Source organism: Macaca thibetana, chromosome 2 (genome assembly GCF_024542745.1).
Source record: "Macaca thibetana thibetana isolate TM-01 chromosome 2, ASM2454274v1, whole genome shotgun sequence".
In the NCBI taxonomy this organism is placed as follows: domain Eukaryota; kingdom Metazoa; phylum Chordata; class Mammalia; order Primates; family Cercopithecidae; genus Macaca; species Macaca thibetana.
In genome coordinates, this window is record NC_065579.1 from 152216112 (window position 1) to 152229196 (window position 13085).

The 13085-nt window shown below is 43.7% G+C and overlaps 1 protein-coding gene and 1 pseudogene across 1 annotated transcript in view; both read right to left on the bottom strand.

Annotated features, from left to right (window-relative positions):
- The window catches only part of FAM162A (family with sequence similarity 162 member A), a 569879-nt gene that overhangs the window by 91686 nt on the left and 465108 nt on the right, over positions 1-13085 (bottom strand). The gene's annotated exons all lie outside the window — the stretch shown is intronic.
- Positions 1137-2304, bottom strand: LOC126949009 (heterogeneous nuclear ribonucleoprotein A1-like; annotated as a pseudogene).

Consider the following 13085-nt stretch of genomic DNA (forward strand, 5'->3'; position numbering starts at 1 on the left):
AAATTAAAACTGACAATGGACCAGGATATTGTAGTAAAGCATTCCAAAAATTCTTAAATCAGTGGAAAATTACACATACAACAGGAATTCCTTATAATTCCCAAGGACAGGCCATAGTTGAAAGAACTAATAGAACACTCAAAACTCAGTTAGTTGAACAAAAAGAAGGGGGAGACAGTAAGGAGTGTACCACTCCTCAGATGCAACTTAATCTAGCACTCTATACTTTAAATTTTTTATTTTTTATTTTATTTTATTTATTTATTTATTTATTTTGAGACGGAGTCTTGCTCTGTAACCCAGGCTGGAGTGCAGTGGTCGGATCTCAGCTCACTGCAAGCTTCGCCTCCCGGGTTCACGCCATTCTCCTGCCTCAGCCTCCAGAGTAGCTGGGACTACAGGCGCCTGCCACCTCGCCCGGCTAGTTTTTTTGTATTTTTTAGTAGAAACGGGGTTTCACCGCGTTAGCCAGGATGGTCTCGATCTCCTGACCTCGTGATCCGCCCGTCTCGGCTTCCCAAAGTGCTGGGATTACAGGCTTGAGCCACCGCGCCCGGCCTAAATTTTTTAAACATTTATAGAAATCAAACTACTACTTCTGCAGAACAACATCTTACTGGTAAAAAGAACAGTCCACATGAAGGAAAACTGATTTGGTGGAAAGACAACAAAAATAAGACATGGGAAATAGGGAAGGTGATAACCTGGGGAAGAGGTTTTGCTTGTGTTTCACCAGGAGAAAATCAGCTTCCTGTTTGGATACCCACTAGACATTTGAAGTTCTACAATGAACCCATTGAAGATGCAAAGAAAAGCACCTCGAAGGAGACAAAAACACTGCAATCGAGCACCATTGACTCACAAGATGAACCAAAGTAGTGATATCAGAAGAACAGATGAAGTTGCCATGCACCAAGAAGGCAGAGCTGCCAACCTGGGCAGAAACTAAAATAACTTGCTATACAATTAGTCACAAATACACTCCTTGAGTTTTTTTTTTTGCCCATGTACATGAGTATTGTCTAAAATATGCCTTCTTTTTAGCAGCTAGGCCCTGCCACCACTATGTTTGGCTAAGTTCACAAATCTATTGTAACCTGTAAGCTCCCTGTCACTTCTCTGGCTCTCCTCTCCTGCTAAGCTTTGTTTCCTGGCAGGATTTTAAATCTTCTGCCATTGCCATAGCTACTGCTCTTGCTGGGACTGCCATAGCCACCTTGGTTATGTGGTTTGGCAAAGTATTCGTTTCCACCACCATAGGGGCCAGAGATTCTGCCTCCAAAGTTTCCTCCCTTCATGAGTACAAATTTTAAGATTGATTGTTATTTTTTCAGAAATCACTGTAGCTTCCATGCCCTCCCAAATTGCTTTCACTCTCACCACCAAAGTCACGTACGCCTCCTCCATTGTTATAGCTGTCACGGCTGCCACCCCCACCATAGCCACTGCTCTGGTTTCCAGAATCCTGTCCACTACTTCCATAGCCTCTGCTTCCTCCAGAGTAACCAGGGCTGCCTCCTTCATAACCACTATCATTACCAAATCCATTATAGCCATCCTAATTGCCGCCATATCCACCATCACCACAGCTGCCACCAAAGGCACCACAAGCACTGAAGTTTCCTCTGTGACCAAAGTTGTCATTCCCACCAAAACCACCTCCACGACCACCACCAAAGTTTCCAGAACCACTGCAGCCTCGTTGGCTAGATGAAAAACTGGCCATCTCTTGCTACTACAGGGCTTTCTTTACTTCACAGCGGTGGCCATTCCCAGTATGGCATTTCTGAATGACAATCTTATCTACGGAGCCATGGTTACAAAAACAAAAGCCCCTCCTTTTGCCAAAGGTTACAAAAGCAACGCCCCTCTTTTTGCCACTGTCTCGGTCAGTCATGATTTCAATCACTTCAATTCTTCCCATACTCTTCAAAATAATCTCTTAGGGGATGTTATTCAGTCTTCTTTAATGCCACCAACAAATATCTTTTTCAGAGTTAAGTGGGCACCTAGTCTCTGAGAATCTTCTCTTGAGACAGCTCTCTTCGGTTCCACAACTCTTCCATCCTCCTTGTGTGGCCTTGCATTCATGGCTGCATCCACCTCCTCCACAAGGGCATATGTGACATACCCAAAGCCCCTGGAGTGCTTGGTGTTGGGATCTCTCATTACCACACAGTTGGTGAGCGTTCCCCATTGCTCAGAACGGCTCTTCAGAGTCTTGTCGATTGTTTCAAAGCTCAACTCTCAGATGAAGAGCGTCTGCAGCTGTTTGGGTTCTTTAGGAGACTCTGACTTAGACATGACAGCAGTGGGAAGAAAGACTTTATTCTTCCTCGGCGGTGTCTATTGGCATAAAAGAGTTAGCTAATGGATGAATCTGTGTATATAATTCTTCTGTTGGTAAAGGCATTAAGTTCCAGGCTTAATGAATTTATGGATTGCTGAAGCCAAAACCATCAGGCTCTCAGATTTCTATCCTTCCACCAATCCCCGTAGATGTATCTGTCCTCTTCTACTTTTCCTCTGTCATCTATTAAAATGGACTCTTACTGAGTCTAAAGGATATGACAAAAAAAAAAAAAAAAAAAAAATAGAATGAACTCTTAGAAAAGACTCTGCAAATCTTTTGCAAAACAGTACATGTAAAAAAATCTTATGGGTATCTACATTTTGACTGAGTAAGTGCTTTAAGATGAAGAAATAGAATGGTGAAATTTTATGCATGAGGTGAGCAAATGCACTCTGGGAAGTAAGGTGGTTTATAGCATCCATGCATCACATCAATTAGGTGATCACCTCTCAACTTACGTGTAAAGCCGGCGGCGTTTCTTTGATTTAAAAACTTGTTCTGATTTGTTAAACCACAAGAGTCTATTCTACTTCCATTCTTGTCTAGGAACCTGCCTATATCCATTTCAACAGCCTAAAGTTGGCAAGGATGACAGTTCAAAAGTTGCTGCACAAGGCAGGAGGAAGTTTTATAATATTGGAAAAATAATGTTGGATTAAATAATTCTAGAGAAATGTTGAGAACTCAACAAAAATGTATCTAAACATATAGCTATTTATATTTACTTACGTTTTCTCTAGATTATAAACTCTTTTTAAATATACAGTTCATCCTCAAACAGGGGCTCATACCTATAATCCCAGCACTTTAGGGGGCCAGGGTGGCAGGGTTGCTTGAGGGCAGGAGTTTGAGACCAGCCTGGGCAACTCAGTGAGACCTTGTCTCTACAAAAAACAAACAAACAAACAAACAAACAAAAAATGTAAACCAGTCATGGTGGTGCATACCTGTAAGTCCCAGCTCCCTGGGAGGCTGAGGCGGGAGGATCATTTGGGCCCAAGTGCTCAAGGTTACAGTGAGCTATGATCACACCACTGCACTGCAGCCTGGGCAACAGAGTGAGACCCTGTCTCAAATACATATACACAGTTTGCATTAAATTTTCTTTAATGATTATCTTTAATTGAGCTGATAGTTATTTCTCAAAAGGTATAATGTACATATGAATTTACATCTCTTAGCTAACCATATTGGGGTCATGGTATTCTAGCCACTTGGAGTTTCTTTGCTATCCTTGACTTCTCAGGCTATAGAAAATTCCTAAAAGTACAGGAAAAACTTTTTTATTGTAAAAAGTAAAAATAATTGTAGCCAAGACAAGGCAAATTAAAAAAAAATCATTCCGGCCACAGAGGGCTCTGGCTTTCCACTGGGGCTGGTTGTCAGTAACAACCAGGGAGTGAGGCCATAAGGAGATCCCCAAAAGGTGAGTTCTGAGCCTCCGTGAGTTAGAGGTTAGTACTTTGCAGTGAGTTAGGGATGGAGATGCTTTAGGGGAAAGAAAGGCTGGGATTGGAATGTGAGGGGATTGTTTAACCCATATCTGCTTCTGTGGTCCCGGACTTGGCTAACTTCAATGAGGCTTACGCAGATGCACTGAGAATGAAGATGGAAGATGGGATGAACATAACTAAAGCCAACAAGGCTGGGGGAGTGCCTGCCCTAGGGCTCCTCTCTGGGTGCCAGGACACAGAGGGTGAGGGGTGGGAGTGAAACGGGAAAAGTTCCCTTGTCCCCCTCACAGGGTGTGTGACAGGGGGAGTGGCTCACTTCTTCAGTGCCCAGCTGCTCAAACCTCTAAGGGGAGCTTGCAGACGGGTAGGTTGTGGGGCTCCGACCCCACGGTAGCATCTAGGGGTGAATGCTGACAGCTCCTGAAGCCCCAGTGGGTGTGTGTTACAAAGAGCTCTTTTAGCTTTGCTGTCTGTAGGTAGCTTGTGTCAATCAGCTCTATTAGACCCTTTGCCTCATCATCAGGACAGAGGGCGTCCTGTATCCCCAGGTTTTTGCCTTGGTATACCAGAAGAATCTGATCACATGTGGGCTTGGAGAATGAGTGCAAGGATTTTTATTGAGTGGTAGCTCTCAGCGAGGTAGATGGTAAGGCCAGAAGGGGGCTGGAGTGGGACGGTGGTTTTCCCCTGCAGTTGGGCTTCCCAGCAGCTGGGCTTTTCTCTGACCAGCCCAGCCAAACTCTGCATTGTTCCACCAGTAGATGGCCTGCCGAAGTCTGTCAGTGCCTGTGGGTGTGCTCTTATGCTGGTGTGTTCCTCTCCGGCATCTGCCGGTCCCTGTCTGCTCTTACGCTGGTGTGTTCCTCTCAACTTCCAGCTGCTTGTGTCCTCAGCCATTGGTGTGTTCCTCTTGATGTCCAGCTGCTTGTGTGTGTGCCCGCCAGGATCTTGGAGTTTTTATAGGCACAGGATAGGAGCATGGCAGCCCAGGGTGGTCTTGGGAAATGCAATATTTGGGCATGAAAACAAATGCCTGTCCTCACCTAGGTCTGTGGGCACAGGTCTGGGGCTGGAGCCCCAGCCGGGGACTACGCCTTTCCCTTCCCAGCACTTCCCCGCCCCGCTTGCCGCACTCTGTATCAGGAGCATAGTTTGCAGGGCTGTAGAAACAACGAGCTACCTAACATCTTTCCAGAGTAAAATTTTCAGCCACCCACAACTTTTCTCACTTCAAAGTGAGTGTAGCAGCAATCATTTCTCTCCCTCTTCTCTTCAGGACAAAGGAACCAGTGGTCTCAACAACACCAGTGGCTTTTGGGTCCTCTCAGAACAATGTAGAGAAGCTTGTATGGGCTCAGGGGTCATTCAAACCTTTGCTCAGTAGCCTGGATTGTGAGTTGAGTTGCATTTTTGCCCTTTAGGGGAGAAAGAAGTTATCGTAGAGGCCTTCCCACCCTGTATACTCATCAAATGAACCAGCAATACTGGAGTTGCCTCAGTTTTTATGACTAATAGTAAATTCCAGGGTGGAGTAACGTTATACAATCAATGTTGCTGTGCCTGTCCCTATAGAGAAAATTATGCCCTGCCAGAAATATACACTGGGATCATAGGCTCTCCCAGTGTGACTTTGTTTACACCCTAGGAAAAATGAGCCCTAAGACTCATACATCATCATAGAACCATGCTCTCAAAGACTTCTTGATAAATGTTCATTTATGAGTTTGGCTTTAGCATGGATTAATTATGCTGCTAGGTTCAACTGCTCTGGTAAGTTGGGCTGGGAACCACTGACACCAGAGTCAGCTGGGATGCCTGTTCACTACAGATTCCTGAGTCCCATTCTTTGATTAATTAAATTACAATCTCTTGAGGGTGGGCCCTAGAATCTGCATTTCTTTTTTTTTTTTTTTTTTTTTTTTTTTTTGAGACGGAGTCTCGCTCTGCCGCCCAGGCTGGAGTGCAGTGGCCGGATCTCAGCTCACTGCAAGCTCCGCCTCCCGGGTTCACGCCATTCTCCTGCCTCAGCCTCCCAAGTAGCTGGGACTACAGGCGCCCGCCACCTCGCCCGGCTAGTTTTTTGTATTTTTTAGTAGAGACGGGGTTTCACTGTGTTAGCCAGGATGGTCTCGATCTCCTGACCTCGTGATCCGCCCGTCTCGGCCTCCCAAAGTGCTGGGATTACAGGCTTGAGCCACCGCGCCCAGCCTAGAATCTGCATTTCAAAAAGAGCTCCCTAGGTGATTCTCATATGTATTAAATTTAGAAGCCTAGTAACTTACAATGTTGGTGTCCTAAGTTTATAGAGGCAGGAGGGAGGTGAAAAGGTGGGAATCTGGAAAAGTAGTCCACTGCTAGGTGGAAGCCATTTTTACAAAGAGAAAACACATGAAAACAGCTGAAGGAAAGAGCCAAAGCAGATGTTGGCAACACGTGCTACTCATATTGAGGTGGGTGCAGGTGGATTCTGGGTTCCTATTGCAGCACTTCTAGTATATACTACACGGGGGCCTGTAATGTGTCAGTCCTGCAAAGTTTTGTCCTAGCCCAATGGCCTACCCCCAATCCTAGTTGAGGATGCTGTGCCTAGGCAGGTGGAGCTCTTTAATCAACAGGGACAGGTGGTGGTTATAGCTTCACCACTTCATGGGATTATCATTATCTTCTATGTCATTTCCACTTGGATCCTTCTAGGGTTCCTTTTTGCCTGCACTGACACAGCCACCTAGGAGAGAAGAGAAGGGAGAGTTAAACTTTAAACTTCTAATTTTTTTGTATCCATTGATATTTAGAAAAACTGGATTCTTACAGAGGACACTTTAAGGACTGAAATAGCGTATTAGTAACCCAAACCTTACATTACACTAAACAAATGAGGTCTTGGCGTAATACTTCTAAGATGTTGGCAATTTACAACTTAAAAGCTCATTGCGTAGAAACTGAGGGGGAATATTGCCAGGAATTATGCAAACGTACTGGCAGTGATGACTCTGCAAAGTCTTTCAATTTCACCCTTCCTTGCTGTTTTCACAGCTATCACTCCCTTAAAGCTTTCATCAACCTCTTATTGGCTTATTGTTGACACTCCCTGGTTGGATCCTACCCTTCTAGTTTCTCCTGAAAACCAAGCTCTTTCTCATACACTGAAAAAATATTGCTTCCTAACTTGGGTACTTCCTGTCATCTATCAAATTCATTTACAATTTTAAGAATAGCCTCCAAGTACTCACAGGTCTTCCTGAACCAGATTCTCTCTCAGAGTTTCTCTCCAGCTGGGTCTTCTTAGATCCTCTTGCACTTCTTTCTCATTCTCATTCTTGCGCCTGTCTCCTTGTTCATACAATGACCCTTGACAAGGATGTGATTCCTTCTGTTCTCCGTTAATCTACGTGCAATACTGCTTTCAAAAACCACACCACCCAGAGCCTTCTGTGGTTTCCTGTAGTTCTCGGTTTGTACGACATATTCCTGTTATCTCAGTTATTACACATATTTTTCTGTTTATCTTCTTGCTGATCTGATTATAATCTCTTCCATGGCAGAAACTGTTGTCTTGACCATTAGCCATCACATCTCCTAGATTATGAAACACAGTAGCTGCCCAGCAAATATGTGAACAAATTCATAGATCTCACCACTTTCTCATTGGGAGAAGAAGGCAACCAGCTAACATGGACTTCTGGAGTCCTTAAAGGTCATTGGAAAAACATGTCTTGGTCAAGTTTTCCATTTTGCAGCTGAGGAAACTAAGGATCAGTTTGGGTTACAGTGTTTGTTAATCAGAGGACTGAGACTAGACTTTGTTGCCAGTTTAAATGGTCTTCCTTTAAGAATCCAAAGTAGGCCAGGTGCAGTGGCTCACGCCTGTAATCCCAGCACTTTGGGAGACTGAGGCGGGTGGATCACGAGGTCAGGAGTTCAAGACCTGCCTGGCCAATATAGTGAAATCCCATCTCTACTAAAAATACAAAAATTAGCCAGGCATGGTGGCACCTGCCTGTAGTCTCAGCTACTCAGGAGGCTGAGGCAGGAGAATCACTTGAACCTGGGCGGTAGAGGTTGTAGTGAGCTGAGATCACGCCACTGTACTCCAGCTTGGGCAACAGAGTAAGACTCTGTCTAAAAAAAAAAAAAAAAAAAAATCCAAAGTAAAGAAAACACAACAGGACAGCCAGGAGTTCAAGGTTATATTCCCTGATGATCACAGGGCTCCAATTTCTCCGCATTGCTGGCCAAGGGATGGCCCAGATGCTTGGACAGTTTGATCAGAAACTTATCAAGTCTGTTCGTGTAAGTGAGTTGGCTGGCAGTCTCTATACATGGCCTGAATTAAGCCTGAGGCCTGGTAGCTTGATCCCAGCCAGCACAGTTATGGACCTGCTGGGTTGCACAGTTCCAGGAGCATTATTCCTACTGTATTCTAAAATGGAGCTCAAGTTCATTGGACGTTTTTACTAATAATACTTTATTATTTTTTAGTAAAAAGAGGTATGAAAAAAAGAAGGCTTTTGTGGAATGGCTTTAACTTCATCCCAATTCTTGAAGGAGGGCTTGCTGGAGGTAGAGTAGCACAGCAGTTAATAGCATGGACTTTGGAGTGAGGGACAGCTGAGGTCAATAATCTGCATAGCTCTGTAAACCTGGGCAGGTGACTTCACCTTTCTGAGCATCTGTTTCCTTGTCTGTAAAATGGAGGTAATTAACTACCTCACAGGATTGTGAGAATTAAATGGAAAATGTATGTAGAAAATTTAACTCTGTGTCTGGTATATGTGTAGTTAGTGTTCCTAAATGGAAACATCATATTTTTGTTTCCAAATATCTTATAAACTATAGCAATCATCCTTATATTTTGTGTCCTCAGCTGCATTGTGAAGGGTCTAGAAATATAAAGGGAGATGAAGAAAGTAAAACAGGATAGAAGGATGCATTTGGATTTTTGGGTTAATTTTTCAATATTTGAAATAGAAGAGATAAAAGTCTCATAACCAAAACCAAGCCAGGTTGGATACCTAAGTAGTTTTTCTTCTTTCCTTTCATAATGTAAAATGTGGCACTTAGTAGAGATGTTGGGTGGATAATATTGGGTGGTCTCTTGGTTACAGGGTCTACTTCCGACTGACCCCTTCACCTTCTCCTGTACGTTCTCATCCTTTCACAGTCCATGGCTTGTTCTTCTCATTTCCCAAGTTAGAAAGATGGGTGTTATCCTCCACTCTTCCTTGATGCTCAGCCCTCTCATCCAGGAATTTCCAGAGCTTGTCAGTTACATCGACTCCCTTCACTTCCATCCATCTGGCCTGTACTACCCTGGCTCAGGCCGTGGTTATTTCACCACTGAAGAATAGCAATAGCTTCCCCTGGCCTCCTCCTTCAATCATGTTCCTCTTTCTTCACACAATATCCAAATATTTCTTCTAGAAAGCAAAGCCAATTATATTGTTTCCTTAATGGAAGCCCTTCAATAGTTATCCATTATCCTTAGAGTGTACTTCTCACTCTTTAGCACAGCCTTCTCTGACCTGGCTCCTGTCAAGTTCTCCTAAGGTGCCTTATTCCTCTTGCCTCTTTGCTGAGGTTGGAAACACTTCCTTTTGCTTCCATTTGTCAGGCTGATTTCTATTGATCCTTTATGCCTGTTATGGGTTGAACTCTGTCCCCACCTAAATTCATATGTTGAAGTCCTAACCTGCAGTACCTCACAGTGTGACTGTATTTGAATATAGTGTCATTAAAGAGGTAATTAGGTTCACCTGAGGTCATTAGGGTGGTCTGTAGTTCAATATGACTGGTATCCTCATAAGAGGAGAAAATTAGGCCACAAAAGCACAGAGGGAATAGCATGTGAAGACACAGGGAGCAGATGGGATGATGAGCCAGGGAGTGCGGCCTCAGCAGAAATAAACCCTGCCACACCTTGATCTCAAACATCTAGCCTCTAGAGTGAGAAAATAAATTTGTGTTGTTTAAGCCACCCAGTCCGGGGTACTTTGTAATGCAGATCTAGCAGATTAACACAAGGACTCAGCTGAGATGTCTCTTCCCCGGGACACATCCTCCTACCCACCGCATCCTTGTGCCTGTGCTGTATACTCCTGTTGCACATTGTCATTAGAGCTCTTACCACAATCTACTGGAATTCCTGGTTTGTTTTTTTGGAGTGTTCTTTTTGTTTTTGTTTTGGCTTGTACCTCTGTCTAAGCCATAAACTTCATAGGCAGGGACTATGTCTGTTTTGTTCACCATTGTATCCCCAATGCCTAGCAGAGTGTCGCACACATTTCAGACATTCAATAGTTGAATGAATGAACACATTGGAGATAGTTAAAATCCTGGAGGTTAAACTAGTGTTAACCTCAAGTCTGCTAGGCCTAGAGATCCAGGGTAAAGTTTGGAGGCTTTCCCTGCAGAGTGAATGTCAGAGATCAGGATTAAAAGAATATTAATCAGTTACAGTGCTCAGCCCAAATCACAGAAACATCCCTCTTCTGCTACTGGGGTTACACAGCCACCCCCAAACCAGAGGACAGAAGGGGCATGGCATCGTGGATTGATGCAAACCACTTTAAGACTCCAGGCTGGGCACGGTGGCTCATGGCTGTAATCCCAGCACTTTGGGAGGCGGAGGTGGGCAGATCACGAGGTCAAGAGATCGAGACCATCTTGGCCAACATGGTGAAACCCATCTCTACTAAAAACACAAAAAAATTAGCTGGACGTGGTGGCAGATATCTGTAGTCCCAGCTACTCAGGAGGCTGAGACAGGAGAATCACTTGAACCCAGGAGGCGGAGGTTGCAGTGAGCCGAGATTGCACCACTGCACTCCAGCCTGGCGACAGAGTGAGACTCCATCTCAAAAAATAAAAAATAAAAATAAAAAAGACTCCAAGTGGAGGTAAAGATAACTGAGTCAGACATAAGAAAAGTAAAGTAATTATAAGAGAAGTCAGGCCCAGATTTGGCAGTGACAGGGGAGCTCTTCTTACTCACATTCATAATTTTTCACTAGTGATGGCCTAAGACCAGTGCTGTTCCTACTTCTGATACCATTCCTCTACCTTATCTGACCTGCAAGCCTATGTGAGAAGGTGAGGCTGTCAGATTTCTCCTGAAACAAATGAGACACAGCAGAGCCTGGAGAGAGAGGGTGGGGCCAGCAGTTACAAAGTCTAGGACAGGTAGTTAGACCAGATTTACCCAACAGGTTCTTCATGACTCAACCAGCGAGCCAGGACATTCATCATCTATATGACATATCAAGGTTACTTCTGGTTCTGTAGTCATTGGTGGGGAGACAGTACATTTGTAGTACAGTCTTCTCTTTGGATCAGTAATTAGTATACGTATGATTTGAAAAATGTTTTTATTAAGCACATTAATAGCTGAGAATTAAAAAAAATAAGAGAGTACATTTTCCATGGGACAGACAGGAAATTTAACTAGTATAAACAATGTCCTTGGTGAGCAAGAAAAGCCCAACCAGAGACTGAGATAATCTCAGGGAAGGTTTCTTTTCTTTATTATTCTCGTCATTGGAGATCCCTGCTCTTGTATTTTTAAAACCATTTTTTGAAGTACAGCATATACATAGTGTACAAATCATACTTCAATAAATGCTTTAGTTTTAAAAATAGTATTTCTCTGATTATAAAAATAGCACATGTGCATTGTAGAAATGTAACTGCCCAATGGGTTCGCCTTGTCCGCTGTCCAGACAGAGCCCTATCAAGACGGGGAATTGTAATGGAGAAAGAGTAATTCACGTAGAGTCGGCTGTGTGGGAGACCAGAGTTTCATTGTTACTCAAACCAGTCTCCCTGAGCATTTGGGGATCAGAGGTTGGTTTTTTTTTAGACGGAGTTTCGCTCTTATTGCCCAGGCTGGGGTGCAATGGCACGCTCTCGGCTCACCGCAACTTCTGCCTCCCAGGTTCAAGCGATTCTCCTGCTTCAGCCTCCAGCATGTGCCACCATGCCCGGCTAATTTTTCTATTTTCAGTAGAGATGGGGTTTCTCCACGTTGATCAGGTTGGTCTTGAACTCCCGACCTCAGGTGATCCGCCCGCTTCGGCCTCCCAAAGTACTGGTATTACAGGCATGAACCACCGCACCCTGCAATAAAGTTTCCCCAGGTGAGTCCTACACACATTAAACTTGGATAAGTATTGTCTTTTATTTATTTATTTATTTATTTATTTAGAGACGGAGTCTTGCTCGGTTGCCAGGCTGGAGTGCAGTGGCATGATATCCGCTCACTGCAACCTCTGCCTCCCGGATTCAAACAATTCTCCTGCCTCAGCCTCCTGAGTAGCTGGGACTACTGGCCCATGCCACCATGCTTGGCTAATTTTTGTATTTTTAGTAGAGACGGGGTTTCAACATGTTGGCCAGGATGGTCTTGATCTCTTGACCTTGTGATCTGCCTGTCTCGGCCTTCCAAAGTGCTGAGATTACATATGTGAGCCACCGCGCCTGGCCAAGATCAGAGTTTTTAAAGATAATTTGGTGGGTAGAGGCTTGGGAAGTGGGGAGTGCTGATTGGTCAGGATGGAGATGGAATCATAGGGAGTTGAAGTGAATTTTTCTTGCCGTTTTCTGTTCCTGGGTGGGATGGCAGCACTGGTTGAGCCAGATTGCCGGTCTGGTTAGTCTCACCTGATCCATCGAGTGCAGGGTCTCCAAAATATCTCAAGCACTCATCTTAGGTTTTACAATAATGATATTATCCCTAGGAACAATTTGGGGAGGTTCAGACTCAGAGCCAGCAACTACATGACCCTTAAACTGTAATTTCTAATCTTGTAGTTACTTTGTTAGTCCTACACAGACAGACTGGGCCCCAGACAGGAGAAGGTCTTTTCAGAAAGAGCTATTATCAATTTTGTTTCAGAGTCAAACCATGAACTGAATTCTTTCCGAAAGTTAACTTGGCCTATGCTTAAGAATGAACAAGGACAACTTAAAGGTTAGAAGCGAGGTAGAGTCGGTTAGGTCTGATTTCTTTCACTGTCATAATTTTCTCAGTTATAATTTTGTAAAGGCAGTTTCAGAAATATTTGAACATATGAAAAGAAAATCATTATTACCAATAATCCCACTTGTAATTTCACCACTGAGAGATACCTTTTAAAATTCTGGTGAGGAATTTTGCAACCTTTTTCTAAAGGCTATATTTAAGTATAGACATTATAAAATTGTGATTTTATCATTCCTACTACCTTTATTATTTTTATTGTGAATATTATCACATATTCTTCCTCAATGTGACATTTAACAGC